General features: G+C 36.7%; 1 protein-coding gene across 2 annotated transcripts in view; it reads right to left on the reverse strand.

Moving 5' to 3' along the window:
- Positions 1–3,995: 3,995 nt before the first annotated feature.
- Positions 3,996–8,759, reverse strand: part of KLF12 (KLF transcription factor 12) — a 590,647-nt gene continuing 585,883 nt past the window's right edge. The window contains exons 9-11 of one of the 2 annotated variants that reach the window (XR_007404879.1): positions 8,571–8,655; positions 7,848–7,956; positions 3,996–4,187 (exon numbers count right to left, since the gene is read on the reverse strand). The gene's annotated coding sequence lies outside the window, so the exon portion shown is untranslated. The remainder of the gene's footprint in view (positions 4,188–7,847; positions 7,957–8,570; positions 8,656–8,759) is intronic. The other variant, XR_007404880.1, reaches the window with a different exon arrangement.

Here is an 8,759-nt window from a genome sequence, read left to right on the forward strand (position 1 = left end):
AACAGTTTGTGCTGGCCTTAAAGCAAATGCTCTTTCCCTGTGCTAATATGTTCAATATCTTCAACCTTCTGTAACAAAGACTAAGGCTATAGCTCTACCAGTGTATTTTATCAAAAGTTCTTTTTTAACCTCTATCCTTAAAACATTCAAAGCTACAACCTTCGACCTAGAGCCTTTGGCACAAATGGAGAAGAGTCCACTTTCAATTCAAGCAGTTTTTTCCCTCCTCTCACCATAAAACCAAAAATGCCATGACTGCACCATTTATCAACAAGCGACCAAGGCCACTCTGAATCTTCTTTACATTTACATCAAACGTGTCCTATTTGTGAATTGATGCCATCAGGTCGATGGCATTTTCTTAAATCTAAGGTAGAGGAATCTCTTGTCAATAATACATTCAAAAGAAGTAAGACTATAAGAAATATGATGGGAGAGTCCTTTAGTTGATAAGGAAGTGAAGAGATACCAAACAGCAGTGCCCCATGAAGCTTTATGGAGCAGTTAACCTTGAGACTTGGCTGTATGTAAAGATTAAACTGCAACTTCTGGTTAACAGATTTATAGAGCTTTACAAATACCTTCGTTTCACTATTTGTGCTTTTATCTCCTTCTGGACTTTATTACTGCTTTCTGTCCAGTGATAGTCTTTATATACACAAAATGCCAAGAGATTAAACAATGAAAAGAAGTCAAAAGGTTTCCTTTGTTATCTTTAATGTCTTAAGGTTTTAATAGAGAGGCACACCTTCCACCAGTTAGAGATCCACAGAAAATGCCACTCGTCTCCCCTGCAGGGGTGACAAGCATTTCACAAGTCACAGTTCCCAGATAAAGGCAAAGGAAACGTCAAAGTAGAAGCTCTCCAGGGTTATGGTGGAAAATAACTAGCCCATGATTAGCACTTCATTGCACGTGCTCAAAATCTAAATAAACACCTCATGTGATGCAGTCGACATATTGGTAAATAAATATATCACAGTTACGCATGGTAAAAAAAAGGGACTATTGTTTTGGTTGGATGTGAATAAAGGCAGCCGCATCCATGCAGAAGATGAATTTTTAAAAAGGAAATGCAAAATTTTTTAGGCCCCATCTGGGCTGAATGATTCCAGTATTAGAGAGGCCTTCACAAAAGACAGGAAATGACAATTTTAGAATAAATTACACTAATATTGGAAGAAGAAAGAAAACAACAATTAATGATGTGAGAAGGCCTGTTCTCACCTGCCTTGGCACCTTATAAGTTCATGCCCTCTCGCTCCAGAGGCATCTACTATCACTGGGGCAAGCGACTAAGCCACGTGAATGCTATGATTTGAGGGAAATCAACATTTCTGCCTGGAAAATTAAGCTTTTCCTCCACAATTCTACCTACTAAGAGCTATAGTCAACACATTTTATTTTTTTTAACTTGGAGAAAACTGTTTTCTGATTGCAGTGAATTTTGTATACCAGCTGTCATTCTGAGTTTCAAAATTCTTTATCATATGTTTTAAAAACCCAATCATAACCAAATAATCAAATGAAAACTATTTTTAAATATTTTTTATTTTTAAGTAATTTTCACCCCCAATGTGGGGCTTGAACTCACAACATCAATATCAAGAGTCATGTGTTCCACCAACTAAGCCAGCCAGTTACCTGAGAGGTATTTCTAAATAAAGACTCAAGGAAAAAAAAAAAAATAAAAATAAATAAAGACTCATATATCTGGTAGAGTATCAATTTAGGGCTTTTCATATGTGAATTGTCTTGAAGATTTTCTTTGGAAAGATGCAAATGTAGTAAAGTCACAGAAATAAAAAGAATTTTTTTATTGTCATAAGACTGTGTGGCTTAAAATCATGAAAAGAAAATCAAATGCTAACAAGTGTGGGCACTAGCAGGGAGTCTGAGCAGAAACTTTCAGGTGAATTTGCACCTTGCAATTTTAATCATTTGTGAACTTTTTACAATATTATCTACCCATAAAGGGCTTTGATATGCTGATAAAAGTTTATTTTTTAATTTAAAAAATTTCTTATTTTACCATATATATGTATATATGGTAAGAGAATATATATAGGGAGGCTCCAGTGAAAGATTACGGAATATAATTCGATACATCTCCTATTGATGTTAATTTCGATGTGAATAATTTTTAATTATTAGTTATTTTATTATGCTCTTTAAGAAAAATCAAGTATATTTGTGTGTGTGCATGCACACATGCACATGTGTAAGAGGGTGCATTTAAAATATGACTTAAGTTTCAAAAATACTTATCAGAACATTCATCTTTAGAAATAAAAATACCACTCACTCTCTATTATCTAAATAATAAAGACCAAATTCCAGAATTTAGACTTTATGGTCCTTTATGATCTAGTTCAAAATTACCCTTTCAATTTCATTGTTTCTTGTCCTTGTTAAAATCCTATCTCTAAACTAGACCATTTATGAAGTCATCAAATATATATTGAGTGCTTACCTTGTGCCAGGCTCTATGGATTCAAAGACAAATAAGGTACAATTTCTGTTCTCAAACAGCTCACAATGTAGCTAAGAAGAAGATATGTAATCAGCTATTTATAGTATTATAACTGTAATATTTGATTATGTTTAAGGCACAAGAGCAATGCTAGTTACTTCCTAGCCAGATAGGCAATGATTCAGAGAAGATTATATAGGGAAAGTACTAAATACATTAGAATTCACTAAATAGATGCATAGAATAATGTTCTAGGCTAAGGGAACATGTGTGCAGGCATGAAAGTTTGAGATAGGAATGTAGGTCAGTTCCAGTACAAATATTCGACTGTTGCTAGAACACAGAGTGCACAGGTTCACCATCTCCCCAACACCATTCATCTATTAAGTTCTTTCCTCATGGCTCCTTCTGCCACTTCTTCAGGTTAGAGTGAATAGGGTTGGTTGCTCCTGGAACCTAATGATTTGAAAATTTAATAATTTGACCTGCCTTAGACCTCAGTTTGTCAACCTCAGCACTACTGACACTTTGGACAGAAGAATTCTTTGTTATGGGGGCTCTCCCGAGCATTGCAGGATGTTTAGTAGCATTCCAGGATTCTACCCACTGGCTACCAACAGCAACCCTTATCCCAGTCATGACAATCAGAAATGTCTCCAGTCATTGACAAATGTCACTTAGGGGTGCAAATTGTCCCCCTGTTGAGAACCACTGTCTTAGGTCTATGTGTTCTTCACATGGTCACTTTAATATTGGTAAGAGTTATAATCCTACGTGATAGGAATTATTATAAGAGAAAAAAATCCATCATATTCCAAAGTCTTTAGGACCATATGGATATAATCAAATGTATAAAGACCCAAACAAATGCAAATCCAGTCAAGCAGATTTGCATTGGGTGTGTATGTGTGTATATATGGGTATGTACAGACTTCCCTCAGAGTATGGAAAAATTTGATAGTAAAAAAATTTAGCCTAGGGATGTGAAGTACATAACCATCCAGTTAACCACTCTTCCTAAATTATCAATTCTTATTTTACGTTATAAATAGAGCTCTGTGTTTATAACTCAATAGATTTCCCATCTAGGTGAGAATACTATATCAGTATTTCCAATGAGATCTCTAGTCTAATGCAACTTCAATCTGAGAAGATAATCCCCAAACTATTTGAAATGTTCTAATTATTTCCTTTTAACCCCAAGACAGTTTATGGTTAAGTATAGAAATTTTTGAGAATATTTTTGCATAAGAAATGTATCCATATTTGACACTTGTAATAACTAAGAGAATAACTAATAGAATATGTCCTGCTAGAAGCTAACTTTATGAATCTCATTGGAAATATATAATTTAAGCAATGACTAAATTTTTTTAAATTTTAAGTTGAAATCTTATAAAATTTATATGCAAAATCAGAACATTTGGAGAATTTAAGAATCACCATACCTAAAGTTTAATAGATTTATGAAAATATTGAGTTCTTGAAATGACTTGGTATTAATCTATTAAAGGTTTTTTTTTTAAGATTTTATTTATTTACTCATGAGTGACACAGAGAAAAGGCGGAGACATAGACAGAGGGAGAAGCAGGATCCTCACAGGGAGCCTGATGTGGGACTCAATTCCGGAACTCCCAGAACTCTGGGATCATGTCCTGAGCCAAAGGCAGAGGTCCAATTGCTGAGCCACCCAGGAGTCCTTCTATGAAAGTTCTTAAAAGAGAAAGCATATATATTAAATTTACAGATGTAGTTTTTAAATGTTCGAGTGCCTTAGAAACATATGTTACATTTGCTAAATTTATAAATACAGTAATATTATCTAGATGTTGAAGTAAAATGTTAAGGAAGAACTAAGCTTTGGAATCTTTAATAATTATATATTTATTTTAAAAATGAAATAATTTCTGCAGAGTCTCTTTTTTTTTTTTCTAAAGATTTTATTTATTTATTCATGAGAGACACAGAGAGAGAGGCAGAGACACAGGCAGAGGCAGAAGCAGGCTCCATGCAGGGAGCCCAATGCGGGACTCGATTCAGGGACTGAATGACCCTGGGCTGAATGAAAGCAGTCGCTAAACCGGTGAGCCACCCAGGGATCCCTCTCTTTTAAGGATGTATACTCAACCTCAAGGTCCAAAAACACCTCAAGGATATAACAAAACCCACACATTTTTTTTTTTGTAATGGTGAACAAATTTCACATTACCAATTGTGGGAGAAACTGGCCCCTACATCTCTTCTATGCAATGCACTGAGGACTTTACATTACCTGTGCAGTGTCCCTGCTAAAGAAAATGTTTAATTTGAATCTAATCATAAGGAAACAAATCGAAATTGAAGGACACATTGAAAACAACTGACCTAGATTCTTTGAAATTGTCAAAGTCATGAAAGACCACCATCAAAACAAACAAACAAACAACTAAACGAAAACACCAATAAAGAAAACAAAAAAGAATAGGAAAAGAAAAAGGGGGATGGTGGCTAGGCTAATGATTGTGTGACCCTTGGCTGGATCTGGGTCCCCAAGCTAAAAGTCTGTAAAGGATATTATTGAGACATTTTTACAACTTTGATGGGAACACATGCTTGCTCTGAAGGGATAAGGTGGTAAAATATTCAGGGGAGAAGACTTAAAGACTTCTGCAACTTGCATTTGAACAGTTAAAAAATGTGTATAGACAGTGTGCTAGCTGAATCTGATGGATATATGGATGTTCACTGTTCTATTTTTGAGCTTTTCTGTAGGTTTTAAAATTTTCAAAACAAATAGTTGACTGAAAACCTCAAGTCACAGTGAACCCATTTTATTCCCTTATGAAGCTCATGAGCCTCAAGAAGTTGGCCCCAACCTGTGGCACAGGGAACTGGCCTACTCTGAGGGTTCCCTTGCCAAAGATAGGTTCAGGGATGTGCTTGTTTCTGAATCTGGACCAATGAAATAGGAAGAGGGTTTTGCTACAGGTTTTTCTTCCTGTTGTTGCTTCTGGGAGCAAGTCTCTCTGTTATGCTTGTACATGGGTATGAGGCCTGGGACTTTGCAACCATTTTACTGCCAAGCTGAGATAGAAGCTGCCAAAAGGAACAGGGATGACAAAAGTTTCAGGGATAAATCAATTCTGAAAAGATTATGGTAGCTTTGGTCTTCCAATTATGGGAATCATTTGATTTAAGCCAGTTGAAATATTACAGCCAAATACATCATCTGCTACGAACCACATCCCTCATGAAATGACCTTCTTATCTCTATTTCAAACTGTAACTGGCAGCAGAGTTTTCAGGAGGGACTACTTTTATTTAGCAAAATATTTGGATTGGTCCTATAGGAGGAAAGGTAAGACCCTTAGGTCAGGGAGATGAGAACTAGCCTGAGTAATCAAGTAGAAGGAGGCATCAGGGTTCTCTTGAGAAACAGAAGCAGCAGGGCGTGGTGTGTGTGTGTGTATCTATATCTCTATCTCTATCCCTTATATCTCTATGTATAGACAGATTTACCTTAGGGAATTGGTTCACACAATTGCAGAGGCGTGGTAAGTCCAAAATATGATGGGGTGGACTGGTAGGCTAGAGACTCAGTGGCTCAGGGAAGGGTTGCAGTTCAAATCCAAAGGTGTCTACTGGCTGAATTCCTAGTTTCTTAGGAGGCAGTCAGTCTTTGTTCTATTAAGCCCCTCATCTGATTGAAAGAGACCCATCTACATTATGGAGAGTGTTCTCCTTTGCTTGAAGTCCACTATTTAAATGTTAAATTTATCAAAAAACAAAACAAACAAAACAAAACAAAAAAAACCTTCACAGAAACAACCCAAAAATGTTTGACCAAATATCTGAGCACCGTAGCCCAGTCAAATTAACATATGAATTTAATCATCACAATGAATAAACTGGTCAGTGTGAGAAACAAATACACTGGGATTTGCCCTGGGAGATGTTGGGAAGGACAAAAGGAAAGACAGAGACCAGTCAGAGACTTTCAAACTTAACTTTTTACATTGGACCACCTCATATGCATGCCAGTGTGTACATAACTGAAACAAAAGCTACTCTTTATCTTCTTTGCTCTTTCTTCCCTTCCCTTCCTGTCCCGTCCCTTCTGTCCCTTCCCTATCCTTCTCTCCCCTTCCTTCCCTTCCCTATTCTTCTCTCCTCTTCCCTCCCTTCTCTATCCTCCCCTCTCCTCCCCTTCCCTTGTATTTGTGTATGTGCGCACTTGTGTAGTAAAGCTAGGAAGAGGCTGACAGGACAGAAAACGCATCAGACCTTAAAATGATCACCTAAGCCAAGAGACTAAGTTGATTGTGATAATGCAAGCAGCCATGCTTCCTTTCCTCCCAGAGCTGCATATACCCATAAAGTTCACAGAAATCTTGGGGAGGGCTTTCATATGGAATTAGGGATCTGAGCATCCGCATGCAATATAGATCTCAGGGGACATGGAGGCCCAGCTGGTTACCTGTGTTACAGAAGCCATTCTGTCTACCTTTAGACCTTCATGACACGGTAGCTAGTCCCGTGGTGCTAATCCATTTATATTTTCTACTATAGAAATTGTGTATTTATCTACCCTAGTAGGATGTAACCAAAGTAGGTTTGTAACCAAAAGTATGGTTTGAGATTATGTCTTAGGTACAATTTTTATGTTTTACATTGATTAGTATAATACCTACACAGACTAATAACTCAAATATGTGTTTTTCCTGATTTTATGCATGTAGAAATCGTTACTAGGAAACACAGTAACATTGATGTGTCACGTACGAGTGGCTGAACAAATAAACTTCATGAAATTTCCCAACCATTCCCCCATTATTTTAGATATAGTGAATATAACTTAAATGTTCACTTATGATACAGAATATTGTTATATATACTACAAAATAATCAACAATCAATGTCTAAGTGACTGTGGATTCGTGCTAAACATATTACAAATCAATGACTCCAAGTCATCAATGAAAGGTGAAGTAGGGTCCAGAAACCCTAGATTAGCAACAGAATGTAGTAGCCACACCAGTGTCAGCTTAAAGGGCCCTGAGGATGATCGGTGATGTTCATCCTCATGACTGCATCTACCTTTTGACCTGGTCTATGATCAAGCTTAAGAGTTCAGAGGAGTCTGGGCCAGTGGCAAGGCTGCTATTGAGATGCTAGAACTGACCTGAATCTTTGGTACAGTGTGAAAGTTCCAAGGGACGTGGATATTATGGTAACTCATGGCACAGACTTGCAGTGCCTTGCAGTTCTCTCCAGGGTAATGGATTACAATGTATCCACATAAACTGTAGCTATAAAAAAAGGGTGCATCACGATGGCTATCCATGTGTTTAAGCAATTCTAGGACATTCCTGAGTGAACCTGTTTTTAGCATACCTGCTCAAGTCTAATGATGCTGATGTCATTGTGGACTCATAAAACAGTTTCTCTCTGTCTCTGTCTCTCTCTCTCTCACACACACACTTGTGAATCTAACACAGTGAAACTGTAAAAGAAAAAGATTGTGTAAAAGTTGTTCCTGTACAAGGAAAATGTAATTTATTTCAGAAATAATCACTCAAGTGTATGAGCTGTGTAGGCGTTCATTGGTGAATTTAGACTAAACAGGAAGTGATGTAAATTATACTTATTACACTGCTGGGAGAGAAATATATTAAATCCAGACAGCACTCAGAAAAAGTACAAGGAACTCATTGTGTTGAAGGAAATGTGCAACTTTGGTGGGAAGACAATGCACTATATGGTATGAAAACCATCAGTGGCCATCTGGGACTAAAAAAATTTTTAGGGAGCATGATTTTATTCTAGCACTGATGTATTTCTTTCTTCTTTGATAAAGCCCCAAGGTATTCTAATCCCAAGTACAATGCCATTTTAGTACTTTTAGCCATTTCATGCTATTGTTTTATAGTTGTTATATCGGAGAGAGTACGAAACAATGAAACTATCAATATATGGACTAGAAATCTTAGCTATGATGAAACAACCAGAGTAAAGAGATTGAGGAAATTACAGAATTATCTAGCACTTATATAATTCCACCTATTGCTGAAGTCTCCAGGAATCACTCAGAAGAAGAAATATTAACAAGAAAATTACCTTGAGAGTAAAATAGTATCATGTGATCTATTCCATGACATTTGTCTCATTGGTCTATCCTTATGATAAAGTTTCCTGGGATGAACTGAAAAATAAACAAAACACATAACTGGGGAGCTGGTTTGGCTGTTTGCATGGCCTAAAGAGGACTCTCAGAAAATCAGGCCAAAGACAAATTTAATGTCCAAC

The sequence above is a fragment of the Canis lupus genome, chromosome 22 (assembly GCF_003254725.2).
Source record: "Canis lupus dingo isolate Sandy chromosome 22, ASM325472v2, whole genome shotgun sequence".
Lineage (NCBI taxonomy): Eukaryota > Metazoa > Chordata > Mammalia > Carnivora > Canidae > Canis > Canis lupus.